This window comes from Somniosus microcephalus, chromosome 8 (assembly GCF_052327205.1).
Source record: "Somniosus microcephalus isolate GS21.2 chromosome 8, FLI_Smic_1.0, whole genome shotgun sequence".
NCBI lineage: Eukaryota > Metazoa > Chordata > Chondrichthyes > Squaliformes > Somniosidae > Somniosus > Somniosus microcephalus.
The window spans coordinates 79,633,274-79,652,636 of record NC_140994.1 but is presented as its reverse complement, the minus strand read 5'-3'; the positions used below and the strand labels follow the sequence as shown (position 1 = coordinate 79,652,636).

General features: G+C 48.5%; 1 protein-coding gene across 2 annotated transcripts in view; it reads right to left on the bottom strand.

Moving 5' to 3' along the window:
- The window catches only part of LOC147113661 (protein bicaudal C homolog 1-like), a 332,983-nt gene that overhangs the window by 65,502 nt on the left and 248,118 nt on the right, over positions 1 to 19,363 (bottom strand). The window lies entirely within an intron of this gene.

Here is a 19,363-nt window from a genome sequence, read left to right as displayed (position 1 = left end):
GTACAACATTGGATGTGGGGATAATGCTTTGGGTCTAGAGTTGTTGGGTACCCAATTGGATTTTATAATGTCTTTCATGCCCCAGCTCGGGGAAGAGAGATGACACAAGTCAAGAGAGAAAATGCTCAGCAGGTCAGGCAGCATCTGTGAAGAGAGAAACAGAGTCAACGTTTCAGGTCGATGACTGTTCATCAGATGAAGGTTAGAGAGATGCCAGGTTTTAAGGAGGCTTTTACATGAGGCCACTGAAGGAGCAAGATGGAAAGAGTTCCAGGGAAAACGGCTCAGATGCCTGAGGGCCCTGCCATCGATGGCGGAGCAGTAGGGAGGGGAGAAGGCGCCACAGGCTGAAGCCCAAGGACCAAAAGCTGGGCTTTAAGCCAGAAGCATTGCAGAGATGAGGGAGGGGGTTGCAAAGTTTTGAAGGGATTTTCAAATCAAAAATGTTGAATTCAGTTTGAGGGTAAGGAGCTTCGCATGGACATGGGTGATGGATGAGCGGGACTTGGTGCAGGACCATGGTAACGGAATTGTGGATTGGTTGGAAATAGAGTAGGATGGAACTTGGGTGGAGGGCTGGCAAGGAATGCGTTGCTGAAATGGAGTCTTGGAGTGCGCAGTTAAGGGTTATAGTGGTAATAGGGGTAGGGGAGGGACAGAGGCAGGTGATGTCGTGCAGATGGCATTGGTGATGGGTAGGATATGGGATTTGAATGTGAACTCAGAAAAAAGAAAGAGTTGCATTTCTATAGCACCTTTCACGACCACCGGACGTCTCAAAGCACTTTACAGTCAATGAAGTACTTTTTGAAGTGTAGTCACCGTTGTAATTTGGGAAACACAGCAGCCAATGTGCGCACAACAAGCTCCCAAAATCAGCAATGTGATAATGACCAGATAATCTGTTTTTGTTATGTTGATTGAGGGATAAATATTGGCCAGGACACCGGGGATAACTCCCCTGCTCTTTTTCTAAATAGTGCCATGGGATCTTTTACATCCACCCGAGGGGGCAGGCGGGGCCTCGGTTTAATGTCTCATCCGAAAGATGGCACCTCCAACAGTGCAGCACCCCCTCAGCACTGCACTGGAGTGTCAGCCTAGCTTTATGTGCTCAAGTCCCTGGAGTGAGACTTGAACCCACAACCTTCTGACTCAGAGGCGAGTGTGCTACCCACTGAGCCACAGCCGGCACTGCTCAGGGCCAAACAGTACACCAAGGTTATGGACTATCTGGCACAGCCTGAGCGAGCAGCCCGGAAATCGGGGTCAACCGGATGCAGTTTGTTGTGGGGCAGGAAACGACCAATTCGGTCTCCCCGATCTTCAGCAGGAAAAAGTTGTGTCTTATCCACAAGGTGCAGCCTGACCGAACGGAGATGATGGCAAGGGCGGTGAATAGTGCCTGTGTTAAAGGAGCCATATACGGTGTCATAGAAACATAGAAGATAGGAGCAGGAGTAGGTCATTTGGCCCCTCGAGCCTGTTCCGCCATTTAATGAGATCATGGCTGATCATCCAAAATCAGTATCCTGCCCCTGCTTTCTCCCCATACCCCTTGATCCCTTTAGCCTTAAGAAATATATCTAACTCCTTCTTGAATAAATTAATGAATTGGCCTCAACTGCCTTCTGTGGTAGAGAATGCCACAGGTTCACCACTCTCTGGGTGAAGAAATTCCTCCTCATCTCAGTCCTAAATGGCTTACCCCTTATCCTTAGACTGTGACCCCTGGTTCTGGACTCCCCCGCCATCGGGAACATCCTTCCTGCATCTAGTCTGTCTAGTCCTGTTAGAATTTTATAAGCTTCAATGAGATCCCCTCTCATTCTTCTAAACTCTAGCGAATACAAGCCCAATCGATCCAATCTCTCTTCATACGTCATTCCTGCCATCCCAGGTATCAGTCTGGTGAATCTTCGCTGCACATGGCAAGAACATCCTTCCTCAATAACTGGGACAAGGAAAGGTGCATGAGTGATCAGTAGATGGGTGAGGAGTGAATCTTTGGAATTCTCTATCCCAGAGGCCTGTGGATGCTCAGTCGTTGAGTATATTCAAGACAGAGATCAATAGATTGTTGGATACTAAGGGAATAGATTTTTGGATACTAAGGGAATCAAGGGATATGGGGATCGGGCAGGAAAGTGGTGTTGAGGTAGATTATCAGCCATGATCTTATTGAATGGCGGAGCAGGCTTGAAGGGCCGAATGGCCTCCTCCTGCTCCTATTTCTTATGTTCTTATGAATCGAGGAAGCAGGAGGAAAAGTTGAAGAGCAATATAGTTTGGTGCTGTGGCGGAGCCAAGGAACATTTTCAATGGCACTATTTACAATCAAGCTCTGAGAATAGTTGTCAAAGTTCCAAAGTCTGAGACACAGACCAGCCATAAATACAGTGGCTACAAGAGCAGGGTATTCTGCGGCGAGTGTTTCATCTCCTGACTCCCCAAAGCCATTCCACCATCTACAAGGCACAAGTAAGGAGTGTGATGGAATACTCTCCACTTGCCTGGATGAGTGCAGCTCCAACAACACTCAAGAAGCTCATCACCATCCAGGACAAAGCAGCCCGTTTGATTGGCACCCCATCCACCACCTTAAACATTCACTCCCTCCACCACCAGTGCACCGTGGCTGCATTGTGTACTATCTACAAGATGCACTGCAGCAACTCGCCAAGGCTTCTTCAACAGCACCTCCCAAACCACCTAGAAGGACAAGGGCAGCAGGATCATGGGAACACCACCACCTCCAAGTCACACACCATATTGACTTGGAAATATATCGCCGTTCTTTCATCGTCGCTGGGTCAAAATCCTGGAACTCCCTCCCTAACAGCACTGTGGGAGTACCTTCACTACACGGACTGCAGCGGTTCAAGAAGGTGGCTCACCACCACCTTCTCGAGGGCAATTAGGGATGGGCAATAAATGCTGGAATTGCCAGCGACGCCAGCATCGCAGGAACGAATTAAAAAAAACAGAAGTGTAATATAATTCCTAAATGACTTTATCCCCATATTCCTTTGGCTTTGGACATTTCAACAAAATCAAGCCTTGACAAATGGCACAGATCGATGTCTGCTCTTCCCAGCAAATATCATGATCTCTGTACCACAACTTAGGGGTTTAAATAATTCTAAGACTGAAGAGACACCTGGTTCTCATTCGGGTATACATTATTTGACCAACAAGCTGGTCTGCGGCCTTTTGCCTGTTCATTATTTACAACTGGGATAACACAAAGTTTCAGAATATAATCGGATGGAAGGAAGGCTGGTGGAATGAAACAAAAGCAGTTTTCAATTTCCTTCTACTCCTCAACCATTATATGAAAAGATTAGCTCATCAAATCTACCTGCTTTTTGAAAGTAAAATTTCCAAACTGCCAACTTCAAAATAGGCCCCAAACTGCCTCGGTCTTAAGGTCAATGGTCAGGACCTATTCAGCTTAAGGAAACTTGAACAGCAGGCGCGCACGCAAGCCATTTTGCATTAAATCCCCCTCTATCTACATAGCAATACAGTACATCAGAAACACATGGATGTTCCTCGCATCCAGCGCACTGCTGTCCAATATGAATCACTGACTGGTCACAGGTGTTGCTATGGCACCACATGCAGTAATTTTAGTAGAAAAAGCCTTACACACAATATAGGTAAACATACTTACTGAACAAACATCTACCACCATTCATTGACCAGGGAAGTAAAGCACTCACAACGATCAAAAAACACTCGCACACTCTGTCTTTTGTCTCATAATTTTACCAACAAACGCACAAAAAGATTACAGTTCACATGCATACGCCGTGTGAATACCAGTATTGAGATCACAGGCTCAATGACGACATTGATTACTAATTTTTTTATTTACTAATCAGAAATGTAATTCGCCACATCTGGATTTCCAATTGGCCACATGTGGCCAGAGGCTAACGTATAACGTAACTGATCTAGCGCGGCTATGGCGTTCATGAAAGGAACAGTGTTTCCGTCATTCATGCATCGTTTGAACACTCCTGCCCACATTTGATGCCTGCTGTCACTTCTAGCAGAGTATCCCAGAAATGACGGCTAGGAATCGGCAATCCAAGGAAACCAGCATAGGGCCAGAGGAACATCTTCCCCAAGACTCCTGTGCTGCTAGAGTACAGGCAAGCTTAGTGAAACTCTATCAATCACCGGCACCAGACTTTGGAAGCATTTTAACGCTGTAAAAACCTTGGCAATGTGTGTGGACTAGGGAAACGTTATCTACTGCCAGCACTTCCTGCGGCAAGGCCTTGCTGTCAATGAAATGTCCCTCACAGAAATCTTTGCACAGGAAATTGCCATAAATCACAGACCATCAATGTTCTTATACGTCACATTCTGGAGAAAAATTATGGAAAAAAGTAATTCAACATGAATCCAGATACACAAGGGCATCCCAGGTGCGCCAATACTATACAGTAACATGCCGTGCGTGCAGTTATACACACACTATTTATAAAACCAACTATCACAAGATTCAAATGAGGGTGGTGAGTCTACCTATGTGTCCAGCCCTATAGTTCCACTACCACAAAAATCTACTGGCTCTTGAATAACTAAGGTTCTCACCCTGCACGATGCTACCTGGCACTAGTACGATAGCAAAATACTGTAGATGCTGGAAATCCGAAAATACAACAGAAAATGCTGGAAAACAAACGCAGATTGGGTGACCGCTTTGCGGAACACCTCCGTTCAGTCCGTAAGGGTGACCCGAGCTTCTGGTCGCCTGTCATTTTAATTCACCGCCCCATTCCCACTCGAACCTCACCGTCCTTGGCCTCTTGCATTGTTCCACGGAAGCTCAACGTAAACTCGAGGAACAGCACCTCATCTTCCGATTAGGCACTTTACAGCCTTCCGGACTCAATATCGAGTTCAACAATTTCAGGTCATAACCTCAGCCATTACATTTTCACTTATTTTTTTATCCACGCCTTTGTTTTGGTTCCCCCCCCCTTTCCTTTTTTTTCTCTCTCCCACATGGCAGCTGTCTCCCATTCTGCCAGCACATTTCACACCTAATCTAGAGCCGTCTTTTGTCTCCACTAGTCCTATCACCATCTCGTCTCGTTTTGAATACCTCTTAATGTCTCTTTTCTTTTGTTCTCTCCCAGCCCGGCCTCTTAATCTATTTCATTCCCTGTGCCTCTTTAGTCTTGATAAAGGGTTTTGACCCGAAACGTTGACTCTAATTTCTCTCCACAGATGTTGCCTGGCCTGCTGAGTTTTTCCAGCATTTTTTGTTGTTATTTCGACGCTACCTGGAGTCTATTCCAAGTGTAGATCATTCCACGAGTGAAAATAATTCTTCCCGACTATCTTAAATTTGCTTTACACCAGTTCGACGCTATGCTCCCTTGTGCCACTGTCATGGCTTAGTTTGAAGCAGTGCTATATAGCCCCTCCTCAGTCACCACTCTTCAAGATTGAAGAGCCCGAGTTTCTTCACGTAACTCAATCCTCCCTGATGCTGGTGATCAGGCCCGTGGCTCTTCTCTGCACTACCTCCAGAGCTTCAACATTTCTCTTATGCCTTGATGACCAACACTAGAGGCAGTAATCACGGTACATTCTGACCAGACCCTTGTACAGTTTCATGACAACCTCTGACTTATACTTTACTGACTCAGCAACACCCTTCAAGATTCAGTTTGTTTTGTTCCTTGACAAATTCAGTGTGGGGTTCACCAACACCATAAGTCTCCTTCAACATCACTGTTGGCTGTTCCACACCGTTCAGAGAGTCTACTTTGCACAATTTTTCTTCTGTGCATTAAATTTTACCCGTCATCATTCTATCCATTTGAAGATTTAATCTAACTCCTTTTGGAGATCCATGGTTCCTTCCTCAAACTATTGCTCCTCCACCCGCCCCACCCCCACTCCAGTTTGGTATTAACAGGCAAACTTAACCAATTTGCCATAAGTTTCTGCATCCAAGCTGTTGCTGCAAGTTAGAAACAGTGGTGGACGCAGCTCCAATCCCTGGGGCACCTCATTCAGTACCCACCCCCCACCATGCGCCAACATCACTTCCCTAACAAGTAGTCACTACTTCCTACCCTTCAGCACCTCTCTAACCCATTTCTAGACTTTGAATTTCCACTGCTCTAAACTAACCCAGCAACATTTCTCAAAACTCTGTCAAAGGTTGTTCTCCAGGTCCAGATACACCACGTTAAAAGATAACCAGTAGTTTTAAGAGGGAGCTGCACAGTCAGTTGGCAAGAAAATCAAAATTGAAGATATAGGTGGTGATTTCTCACTTTGGTTTATGAACTCTGGGGCCTAGGTCTCGTCTCTTCCAATTTTCTACCTTTCTAATCCAACAACAACTTGTATTTATATAGCACCTTTAACATAATAAAATGTCCCAAGGCGCTTCACAGGGGTATTATAAGACAAAAAATTTGACACTTGGAATGTCAACTCCTTAAAAAAAAGTCAATGCACCTGATCAGGCAAGACTATCCCCTTCCGAAGCCATGCTGGCTGGAGTTTGATAAATTATTATTGTGTAGGAATCTACGTACTCCTAGCAAAAAATACTGAACTCGGAGAGGTTCAACAGAAAAGGTTTAATTGTTCAGACTGCATGTTGAACACAAAATGGCGTCAGAGCCTACACCAAGTCCGACTGCCTTTCATCAGTCCACAGCTTCGACTGCTCCTCCCCCGCTCTGGGCTTAACTATGTTGCAGATCGAGTTTCTTAAAGGTGTGATCCTTCTTAAAGGCATGACGCCTGATTTATAGTCTACGGACCGAAAAGCGGATTGTGTCCTTTCTGTGATCGGTACGCCACACAGCTCCCCCCAGAATCCGCTAGTAGGGAGTGTACGAACCGGCGTGGCGGCTTGATGGCACGGCCGGAACGGCTCTTGGCGGTTGGTGTTGGGAGCGGGGCGGTCGGACGCGTCGGGCTCTTAGGCGGTCTGCCCCGCGGTGGGGGTTGGCCCACTTGAACGGGTTCGTCGGGCTCTAGGTGCGCCAGCTTGAGCCGGTCGACCGACACCTTGTCAGTTCTGCCGCCCACTTCGAGGAGGAAAAACTTGTTCCCCGTCTGGAGTACCTTGTAGGGTCCATCGTATGGGGGCCGTAGAGGTCCTCGGTGGGCGTCATGGCGCACGAAAATAAATTTGGCCATGTGCAGGCTAGGTGGTACGCGGGTTGCTGGCTCGCCGTGCCAGCCGGTGGGTACCGGAGCGAACTGTTGTGCTCGGTTGGCGAAAGCGCGGCGTTGCTGGTCAGCCGACCAGGGGGTCGTGGCGGTGGGCAGGAACTCTCCGGGTACGCGCAGCGGCTGGCCGTACACGAGTTCCGCCGCCGAGGCTTGCAGGCCTTCCTTGACCACGGAGCGTAAGCCAAGTAGCACCCACGGGAGGCGGTCGATCCAAGCCTCGTCCTCACGGCTGGCGCGGAGGGACGCCTTCATGGACCTGTGGAATCGCTCGCACAGTCCGTTGGCTTGGGGGTGGTACCCACCGGCTGGCACGGCGAGCCAGCAACCCGCGGTGAACGGCCACCCCGAGGTTTCGGGCGATGGCGGCCCACAGATCAGAGGTGAACTGCGGGCCTCTATCCGACGTCATGTCGGAGGGGACGCCGAACCGAGCGACCCAGGTACCGATGAACGCCCTCGCGATGTCGGCGGTGGTGGTGGACGTCAGTGGAATGGCCTCGGGCCAGCAGGTGGTACGGTCCACGATTGTCAGCAGGTGCGTGTGACCTTGTGATGGCGGCAGGGGGCCGACGAGGTCGATGTGGACGTGGTCAAACCTTCTTTCTGGCACGGTGAACTCCTCGAGTGGGGCTTTGACGTGCTGGTGGATTTTGGCACGCTGGCAAGCTATGCAGGATCTGGACCAGACGCGCACATCTTTGCGCAGGCCGCGCCAGACAAATCAGTTGGCCACCAGTCTAATGGACGCGTGGGTGCCGGGGTGAGAGAGGCCGTGGACGATGTCGAACGCCCGTTTTCGCCAGGACGCCGGGACTACGGGGCGGGGTTGCGCCAAGGAGGTGTTGCATTTGACTGTGACGACGGACGGGCCGCAGGCGACGCCGGTCAGTCGCAGCCCTGGGAGGGTTGTGGGCGCGGAGAGCAGATTGGGGTCGGTGCGTTCCTCCGCTGCCAGTTGAGCATAGTCCACTGCCAGGTGGGCGCCGTGGACGGCGGGGCGGGATAGGCAGTCGGCCACCACGTTGTCTCGACCGGAGACGTGCCGAATGTCCGTGGTGAATTCGGACACCGCGGCGAGCTGGCGTTGTTGCCTGGCTGACCGCGGGTCCGCAGATTTCGCCATCACGAATGTCAGGGGCTTGTGGTCGACAAACGCGGTGAAGGGGCGGCCCTCCAGAAGAAATCTAAAATGGCGGACTGCCAGGTACAGTGCGAGGAGCTCGTGGTCAAAGGCGCTGTATTTGACCTCCGGGGGGCGCAGTTGGCGGTTGAAAAAGGCCAGCGGTTGCCAGGCCCCGTCGACTCACTGTTCGTACACGGCGCCGACCGCGTGGTCGGAGGCGTCCGTGGTGAGGGCCACCCTGGCGTTGGGCTGTGGGTGAGCGAGCATGGTGGCGTCGGCAAGCGCCTTTTTGGTCGAGTCGAAAGCGGTCAACATGTCCGCCGACTACTCGATCGCCATTCTGTCTTTCTTACCCCGGAGGGCTTCGTATAGGGGCTGCATGAGGGAGGCCGCTCCGGGAATGAAGCGGTTGTAAAAGTTGATCATCCCCAAGAACTCCTGGAGGCCTTTGATGGTGGTAGGCCGGGGGAACTGCTGGACGGCTTGCACCTTGGCGGGCAGGGGAATGGCTCTGTCCTACGTGATGTGGTGGCCGAGGAATTCGATCCTGCTGAGGCCGAATTGGCACTTGGCTGGGCTGATGATGAGCCCGTGCTCACTGAGCCGCTGGAACAGGGTGCAGAGGTGCTCGATGTGTTCCTGCTTGGAGGAACTAGCTACCAGGATGTCATCCAGGTAGACAAAGAGGAACTTCAGGTCCCGGAGGACCGAGTCCATGAGCCGCTAGAAGGCCTGAGCCGCGTTTTTGAGGCCGAAGGGCATTCGGAGGAACTCGAATAGCCCAAAAGGGGTGATTATGGCCGTCTTGGGAACGTCCGTGGGGTGGACTGGCACCTGATGGTAACCGCGCACCAGGTCGACTTTGGAGAAGACTGAGCGGCCGGCCAGTCTAGCCGAAAAGTCTTGAATGTGCGGTATGGGGTACCGATCCGGCGTGGTGGCGTCGTTTAGGCGCCGGTAGTCCCCGCAGGGGCGCCATCCCCCATCGGGTTTGGTGACGATGTGGAGTGGGGAGGCCCAGGGGCTGTTGGAGCGGCGGATGATGCCAAGCTGTTCCATTGTGGCGAACTCGGCCCGCGCGATCTCCAGCTTGGCCGGGTCCAGCCTGCGGGCGTGGGCATACACCGGTGGGCCTGTGGTGGGGATGAAGTGTTCTACCCCGTGCTTAGCAACTTTCGCGGAGAAGGTCGGGTTGGTGAGGGCTGGGAACTCAGCCAGGAGTGCTGAGTAGTCATCTGTTGAGCGGGCGCGGCACTGCCACGCCATTTTGGCAGGTTGGGGGGGGGGGGGGCCATGGCGCCCGGGATAGGTGACATGGTGTTCATGTCCACGAGGCGGCGCCGAGGCCTGTCGACCAACAGGCCGTGGGCGCACAGGAAATCCGCACCGAGGAGCGGGGAGAGCACCTTGGCGGTGATAAACTCCCAGTGGTAGCGGCGGCCTGCGAGGTCGATGGTGACTGTGCGGGTGCCGTACGTCCGGATGTCGGTGCCGTTGGCGGCAGCCAGCGCAGGGCCGCGGCCGCCTCGCTGGATCTCGAGGGCGAACGCGGGGATGATGCTGCGCTGCGCGCCCATGTCGCATAGGAAACGGCGTCCGGAGGCGCTGTCCGTAACGTACAGCAACGCGCCTGCTTGCCCCACGACCATCGTGTAGGCCGGTGTGGGGGCGGTTGGAAATGTGCAGGGATGGCTGCAGCGGCATGCCCGTGCGCCGAACCGGGTATGGAAGTAGCAGTAGCCCTGGGTCGGAGGGCTTGGGGGTAGTGGGGGCCTGGGGGGCCTCGTGGCCGAGCTGTGTGGCCGCGCGATAGAGGGTGGAGCGCGCGCCGACGCTGCGGAGGCCAGGTCGGGGGTGACGGCGTGGTTGGAGCCGGCGGACAGGAGCTTATCGGCTTCGTTGGCCAGGGCCTCGAGGTCCGTGAGGCTGGATGCCACGATCGCCGGGCGGATGCTGGGAGGTAGTTGGCGGATAAAGAGCGTGCGGAAGAGGGAGCCGGGCGGTTTCTCGTCGGTCAGAGCAAGCATGTGTGAGAGCAAGTCTGACGGCGTGGAGTCACCGAGGCCCGAGAGGTCGAGGAGGTGGCAGTTGCGCAAAAATTGGGAGGCTGTGAATTTTTTAAGGAGCGCGGCCTTGAGATGTGCGTACTTGCCTTCCTCCGAAGGGTTTTGTAGTGTTGTCCAGACTTTCGTGATTGTGGAGCTGCCCAGGGAGGCGAGGAGGTAGTCGTACATCGTTGCGTCGGCGGTGATGCCGCAGAGTTGGAATTGCGATTCGGCTTGAAGGAACCAGGCGGTGGCTAGGTTCTCCCAGAACTCCGGCAGCTTCACAGAAACTGCGTTTGTGTCAGCCATGGTTACACTTAGGAGTCGTCCTGAGCGTCGGGGTCACCAATGTAGGAGTCTACGTACTCCTAGCAAAAAATACTGAACTCGGAGAGGTTCAACAGAAAAGGTTTAATTGTTCAGACTGCATGTTGAACACAAAATGGCATCAGACCCTACACCAAGTCCGACTGCCTTTCATCAGTCCACAGCTTCGACTGCTCCTCCCCCGCTCTGGGCTTAACTATGTTGCAGATCGAGTTTCTTAAAGGTGTGATCCTTCTTAAAGGCATGACGCCTGATTTATAGTCTACGGACCGAAAAGCGGATTGTGTCCTTTCTGTGATCGGTACGCCACAATTGCATAGATGGCCTTCAAGTTTGCTTCGGAGATTGGTTTCTATTGTATTACCTGCTACAGATGTAAGATTAATGGGTCAGTATTTGCGCCAATTCGAAAGGCTCATTCCTTCCTTGAATTCTTAATTCTTTACAATAGCTTAATTATTGAGAAGCCTCCTCATATCGACAGTCATTTTAATATTTTCAATAATTTTCCAGTGTGAAGTGGGCGTGAAGCACGGACTAGACCCAAGGGCAACTTTTACAGGTCTGACATTTCGTTAACAAAATAATAACGCTCATACACGATTTTTAATATGTGGATCCTAATCTCTGCATGGGCGTTCTGGGGTTCTTACAGAAGCATTTGACTGATGAACTAAAAATAAATACACCTATTAAGATGAATGACTTTAATGCAAAGTGATTAAAGGTAATGGAGAAAATAATACAGTGGAGGGTCAATCCTTTGCTGCTATCTTCATGTTTTGGGAGTATTACTGGCCAGTTTACTTGGCCTACTCCTTGGTTGTGATGATACTGCAGTAAATGACTGCGTGCGTCCTTGAGCTGATATACAGAAGTACCCAGGTTAATCTCGGTAATTTCCCTAATTTGATCCCAGGCTGCTATCAAGGGAATTAACTCAAAGTGCTGGCAACGAACAAGCTGTACAATCTTCTAATGCGTTGAGGAAAGTTGACTTGAGCTGCTGCCTTATACTCTAACTGCCTAATGCGACCTTCGTTGATAGTATGGCAGTGTCAGAGCATTAGAGGCTGAATCAGACCCATTGGGAAAAGCAACATCAAGCCACTGGCCCGTTCGATCTAAGACAGCATGGAAAACCTCATATCTACTGGAATCTTTACAGCAACACTGGCATCCAATGAATTTCAGAACAATTTATTGCTGTTTGCTTATTTTTCAAGCAGCGTCAGAGTGCCCCTCCCCCACCCCAACAGCACAAGAAGTTTATCCAGTGCGTAGCTTAGCAACACAGACCACGAAGGCCCCAGGTCTAACCCCTGGCCTGTGCTCAGTAAGGATTTAAGCAGACAAGGCTCAAGAGACCATTAGATGCTATTGTGGAGAACAAATAGATTGAGGATCTGGGGAAACTGCAGGTAGTTCTGGCTGATCTAGGAGAAAGGTACGGGTTCGGTGGACTTGCTGGCCTTTTCCCGTCCCTAAAATATGTTCTCAGATGATCTCAGAAGAACTGGGCAGCACAATGGGCTAGACATTGACATTAAACTCCTGGACCCGAGGTCAAATCCAGCCCGGACTGCAGGGATGAGAGCCTCCTCTGCCTGCTGGTTGTAAGGGGCTTGTGTGAAATGAGTTTGGGCAGTCTCGGTCCACTTCCAAGTGGGCATGGACCAACAGCACAAAACTGTCCGTGCTTTGGCACAAATTGGCAGTATCAGAGAGGTCACGGGATAGTTGGTGTAGAAAATGGAAATGTCATACTGATGGGTGCAGTAGTTGATTAAAGAAGCAGTTCTGATGAAATGTCATCGACCTGAAACTTTAACGCTGTTTCTCTCTCTCCACAGATGCTGCCTGACCTGCTGAGCATTTCCAGCATTTTCTCTTTATTTCAGATTTCCAGCATCCGCAGGATTTTGCTGTTGGTTTCAAACGGTTGGTTAACCAGCAGCCTCTCCTGCCTTTCCTAAAAAATAAGCTTTGGCAACCAAGCTCCTTTCACATGGCACATAGGAAGCAATGCCACCCTTTGCTGGAGTGTAGTCCATTTACATTTCTCAGTGGTCGGTGTAAACTCTCAGCACCGGCAAGTCTGGGCAAAAGCCAAACACTTCATTATTTACAGTCATACTTTTGAAGAAAAATAAAAATGTAGTAAAAGGAATTGCAAATATTAATGCAAGATATTTGTATTTTTCGCAGCAGTCGCTAACTGTAGACTTGGATGCCACTGAAGGAGGGAGTGATTTTCATCGATCACCTGAGAGATTAATGGACTATTGTTACTTTGTACAGTCCACTCCTCCCAATTCAAAGTCACTTAATTCACATGATCTGATATAAATTGAAATGTTTTGGCACTTAATTCCCACTTTGCTGCGTTATTAACCTCGCTTCCTTCAAACTATTGGATAATTCCATTCCTCGGCGCAAGAAACAACTGAATTATCAGGAGTAGACTGTAATGAGATTGAACAGCTGCAGTCCGAATGAAAAAATCCTCCTACGTGACTTGTGCAAGGACCAATTTTAGGTGACATCATATTTAAAGGATGGAGAATGCAGCTTTACAACAGATGAAATACTGTGTTGTAAATTACACTAATTATATTGACCAGGCTGAATCTCAAAGTGTCCTTAGGCATCTGGTTATTATTAATGGCAAGCAGAGTATTTGAAAACAGCTTTGTTTATGCCGTGGTGCACTTGCTGCTATGACAACGAAATGTGAAATACTAGCCGATTTCCTGTGGTGCTGCTCCTGGGTCGGCTGGGGTCTGCACACAGTGATGGAAGCTTAGCTGCCACAATGACGTAGTGTTTAACCTGGTCTATATCCCTTTTAAGCTCACTGCTTAGGACGCCTCTGTGGGGAAGTGTTCGCACTGATCCGAGTTTGCTTGGAAGGGAATTGTTGAAGGACTTTTTTTTGTTGAGATTTGAAGCTGCTCATTAATCACTCGCTGCTGACCTTGTGGAGAAGCCAAGTTATCAAGATCAGGCCAAACCAACAGGAAATGACTGGCTCTCTTTTCTTATATCACTTTAAGGCGTGATAAACAAAAGACTTGCCTTTCACGACGTCAGGACGTCCCAAAACACTTTAAAGCCAATGAAGTACTTTTTGAAATGTAGTCACTGTTGTAATGTAGAAAAAGCTGCAGCCAATTTGCATACAGCAAGCTCCCACAAACAGCAATGCGGTAATGACCAGATAATCTGTTTCTGGTGATGTTGGTTGAGGGATAAATATTGGTCAGAACTCCTGTGATGAAATATATGTCTTCATCAGCCCCTGTGTTTTACCTGCATTGTATTGTGTGTACCGCCCCCTTTTCCCCTATTGTGTGTATTGGCTCCGCCCCTGTCTTTTGTCATATAAAGGTCTCAAGAGCTGTATGAGTCATTCTGCCAGACAAATCCGATGTGGAATGATGTGCAATGTTCTTAGCGATTAAAAGCCTTCAGTTGAATCCTTTAACTTCTTGTCCTTGAGTTATTGATGGCACATCAACTCCCCTGCTCTTCTTCGAACTAGTGCCTTGGGATCTTTTATGTCCACGCCATAGGGCAGACGGGGCCTCGGTTTAACATCTCATCTGAAAGCCGGCACCTCCGACAGTGCAGTACTGCACTGGATTATCAGCTTGGATTACATGCTTGAGAAATACTAATTTAATTTGCATTTTTTTTAAAAAACAATTATCTCTGCAACAGCATTTACTGTTACTAAAAGGTTCTTCTCAAGTAGACAGGATTTTTAATTCACAACCTCCCTGAAACTTGAATAAGATACAGTCCTGTCAGAACTTCCACTATTTATATTAACCATGTTTACCGGAGGTAAACAAATGGAAGAAAGTCAACTGGTGTAACCATTTAAAATACATTGCCAAGTCTATTGATTAAACAAGCTGCCAAAAGTTAAAACGTTAATGTTTCCATGTTGCCAAGCCAACCATCCATGTTTCACAGTGCACAACTCATGTCCGCTTGGCCCCGATTCGCAGCTGAAAATCAGCGATGGTCTTCGCTCCACCTCTCTACGTCACGCTCAGCTCTACCCCTCAGTGTCGCTGCTGCCGCTGTCGGTGATGGTGCCCTGCTGCTCCGCGAGCGGGAATTCTGCTGATAATCTTGCAAGATCACGAATTCCAATTCATAGCAGCAGCCACATCCAATCCACTGGAGCAGCAGCAGCAGGTAGAAGCCCAAACAGCCGAGTGGGTGGGCAGTGGGGGAAGGCGAGTGCCAGCTTTAAATGGGGTGTTTCAAAGTGAGATGGGGTGGGGGTGGAGTGAGAGAAAACTACAAGTAGGAACTTGAGCATGAGAACTGTAGTGTATGTAACTGTTCTACCTTTAAGAGAACTATTGTATGTAACCGTTCACCTTTAAGAGAACTATTTTAGGTGTGGCACTACTTTATCTTGGCTGCTGTATACTGTAATACCGACGGTGACCACACCGGTATATAAGTGCTGTGTCAGGATTTATTGGGCAGATTCGCCCTGACCTTCGAATAGTAAAGTCCTGTTAAAGTTACTCTTGTAGTCTGTGTATTAATTCGCCATAATACCTACAGACTTTACAAGAACCCTTCTGGGAACTGGGGTGAGATGGGGGAAAATGAAGAGTAGGCTGTCGCTGTGATGATGTGAAAACAATTTATCAGATTTACCAACAGAAAAGACCGAAACATATTCATAACATTCCACAATTTCTCCGCAACAATTGAGGGACAATCGCTACAATTTTTGCCACAATCTTCCGTGATACACCTGATGAAATATTGCGTTCACCTGCAGCTTAAGTGATGCCAGGGCCAGTACCCCACTGAACTCTCAGTGTAACTACACACCACAGGCCCACATTCAGGGCTGTATCAGCTTTTGCAACTTTTCCAGGTATTCTAATCCCATCCTCACCCAACACTTTACAGCCAATCCACTGGATAGAAATCAGGAGCATGAACCCTGGGCATTTTTCCTCATCCTTGTCTGGGGAAACCTTGGCAACTGTAGCTCTACCCGCTCTGATTGAGATCAGCTAACGACACATTCTCTTCCCTCCCCCCACACCCAAGTCCATCACCCGTCGCAACTTAATCTCTCTTGTACTCTTGAATTAGAGTACAAATCAGCACTTACTACACAGTGTCATGCACCAAAGTACTGCAGAGGTCTGCTTCACTGCAAGTGAGATAAAGGAGGCCTGATAAAGAGCACACTGGTCACTGTGTAACCACAAGTGATCATTACACACTGTGTCCTGGAGGAGCGAGCTGTATCTCCCATGCCTGCGTGGTAGCTACAGTGTGGGTTCGTACCAGGTACCAAACTAGTGCAGCCCATCCGTCAAACAGTTGCCACACAAAGTTCAGACGTCACACAAAGTCACGAACACAGTTACGCTTTCCAAGTCTCCAAATATAATGTTTGATAAAGAGACTGCAAAATAATCTTTCACTCACTCTGCTGGCCAAGCTTAGAAAATGCCCAACTATTCTCAATTCACCATGCCAGCATTAAGCTGAAAGCAACATTCAGTGATCAGCATTTAGTGAAACTTGTGTAATTCTACTGGGAAAACGCTATCCATCACTAAAAAATAAGCTGCTTGCATCAAATGTAAGTAAGGCGAGAACCAACCAGAAAAAATGCTTCGTATGAAGACACACAACACCTCAGATTATAGCAAACTCATACAGTTTAGCATCACCTCATCACTACTCATTACTTAACTCGTTTCTTCCAGTTTTGGGGTTTCTGGGCACTATGGGCGTTGGCCTTTTGCCTGGGTCTCTACTGCCAAATGAAGTCATAGTAGAAAGCACAATGATCTGATGTGTCAAACAGCGAAGGGGGAGATGGCCAAAGACTCTCTAAACGAAGCACCAAGGTATAAACTGCTAGATTTGGGGGTGCGGAAAAACATCCCAAGGTGCTTCGCAGAGATGTCACCGCGGTCCCCAAATTTAAAATGGCCATCCTTGCATTCAAATCCTTTTGTGACCTTGCTCCCTCCCTAACTCTGTAAACCTCTCCGTCCTACAACTCACGCCACCACCCCCTCCCCCCACCCCCGAACTCTCAGTTTCTCTGACTCTGGCCTCTTGTGCAACCCCCACCATTGGAAGCTGTGCCTTCAGCTGCCTAGGCCCCATGTTCTGTAATTCTCTACCTAAACCCCCTCCACCTCCCTCTTCTCCTTTATGACCCTCCTTAAAAACCGACCACTTTGACCAAGCATTTGGCCGCCCCTCCTCGATTCTGCATTCATTTTTTCTTTATGCTTCTATGAAGCGTTTGGGATGTTTTTCTATGTTAATGGGAAGTTTTTGTTGTTAACTACACCTTTCTCATTGCAAACAGTATCAACTGCAAAGTCGAGGTTTGTCCATCAAGATAGATTCTGACACAAGCGTTTTTCTGGACTATCGTAGGCTTTAAGAAGATAGAAACACGCTCCTTTGTGCATGCGTTGGAACGCTGACCATATGATGGTCCCAAGTCTTATACATCACAAATGTGGGTCATAATGGCTGTATCCCAACTGTCATAATGGCTGTATCCCACAGAATTTTTTTTATTGGTAGAATTTGATTGGCCACTTTGACTAACCTGAAAATATACTCTATAACATAATAAACACATTAAAAAAAAATCAGGAAAATAGACAGATATAGTTCTGGGACCAGGTAGGATTCTTGGTTCTAGGATGTATTACAGAGCCATTTAAAGGTATTACACAGTATTTACAGCACAGAAACAGGCCATTCAGCCCAACAGGTCCATGCCAGTGTTTATGCTCCAAACAAGCCTCCTCCCACCCTTCTACATCTCAGTCCATCAACATATCCTTTCTACCTCATGTGCTTATCGAGTGTGCTCTTAAATGCATTTATGTTATTCGCCTCAATTACTCCTTGCGGTAGCAAGTTCTACATTCCAGCCACTCTCTGGGTAAAGAGGTTTCTCTTGAATTCCATATTGGATTTATTAGTGACCCCCCCACCCGCCTAAGTTCTGGTCTCACCTTATATTTATGGCCTCTACTTCTGGTCTCGTCCACACGTGGAAACTTTTTATTAAACACTTTCGTAATCTAAAAGACCTCGATTAGATCACCCCCCAGCAGCAAATTTGCACACAGCAAGCTGCTGGGTAAAGTTCCTGATAGTCTCTGGTCTTGCAGTCTGATATGTCAAAGGGTCCTTTCCCCCCGACCCCGGTCACAGCTACCTCCCCCGCCCATCCCTCCAATCACAGTCCGAATCCTGTGATACAGACACCATGAGAAAAGTGTGCAACAGCAATACATGGACAAACAAAGATTTACGTAATGAGAATGTCAATGAGGATGAAGCAGAGTGTGTTACGGGACAATATATTTTGTCTGTAAGCAATGCTACAGGAGATCAACGATATTAGAATTCATTGTGGTTTACATAGAATAATGCTAGTGTCTTTAACGAAGTAATATATCTCCTCTGGCTCACCGCACACAATGCCAGGGGTGAACTGTTAGTGTATATTATATTATCAGATGACCAGAGATTAAGAAAGTGTACTCCAAATTATTAGCAATGTCACTGTGCACAACACAAAGAGGGAACAAATGTCATAAGTTAGTTAATGTGACTTGAGCCCAAGTGTTTTTAACTGAGATGTAAATGAAACTCGATGGTATTATAATTCTCTCACTATACGCAGGGCCTTGGCATGAGCAGAGTTGCCGTCATTAGGCCTTTTTACAGCTATATAGAAGTGTCTCCGTTAAAAGTGTAGAAATGAAAAATTAAACAAGACGCCTTCTAATAACGGAATTACATGTGGAATTTTGAACCACTGATCAGCTACTCGTAAGTGGGATCATCGTACTTAGTACGTGATAGATTGCTAAATCAGAAACTTTCAGGGTCCACCGGACAATTCCAAGGGATCTGCCAGATTTCTGTCCATCTGACCCCAACACACTCAGTTCATTATGTATCGAGTGTTTTATATTCTATAATATTTGTTCTGTAGCTCTCGACTTAATATCACCTTATTTCTGTTGCTGTATACTAATAGAGTACGTTGCTGTATACTAATAGAGTACGTTATGTCAATGGTAGGACTGTTTCCTTTGGGTAGCTGACACTATGAGCTAAATTTTCATGGAGCTGTCAGGCGGTGTTTCAGGCGTGTGGGGGGGAAAAATCCCGAATTTGGGGGTCCCGACACCATCCCGCCCAAAACCCCGCCCCACGTAAGTTTCAGGGGCGGCGGCAGGTACCCGCCCCGCACTGGGACCCGCCGAAACCAGGCGGGAAGGGATTAGTGCCAATTAACTGCTTGTTAACAGGTAGTTAACAGGCAGTTTTTAGCCTAATCCCTATTTTGAGGGGTTTCGTGTGGGTTTCCCGACGGCTTCAAACTACGCCAGGTTAGAGCAGGCGGGCCGTCGGGTTGAAGGGGTCGCGGTGTTGGCGCTCAGGTGAGTGATGGGTGCATGAGTGTAAAGGTAAGTGTGTTTGGTGTGTCTAAAGTGTGTAAAGAACTTTTACTTACCTGTACTTACCTTCACAGCCTTTTTTCCTGTAGCCATCGGGAGCGCATCACTCAGCCGGAACTGAAAGCTGAACGGCTGCGATC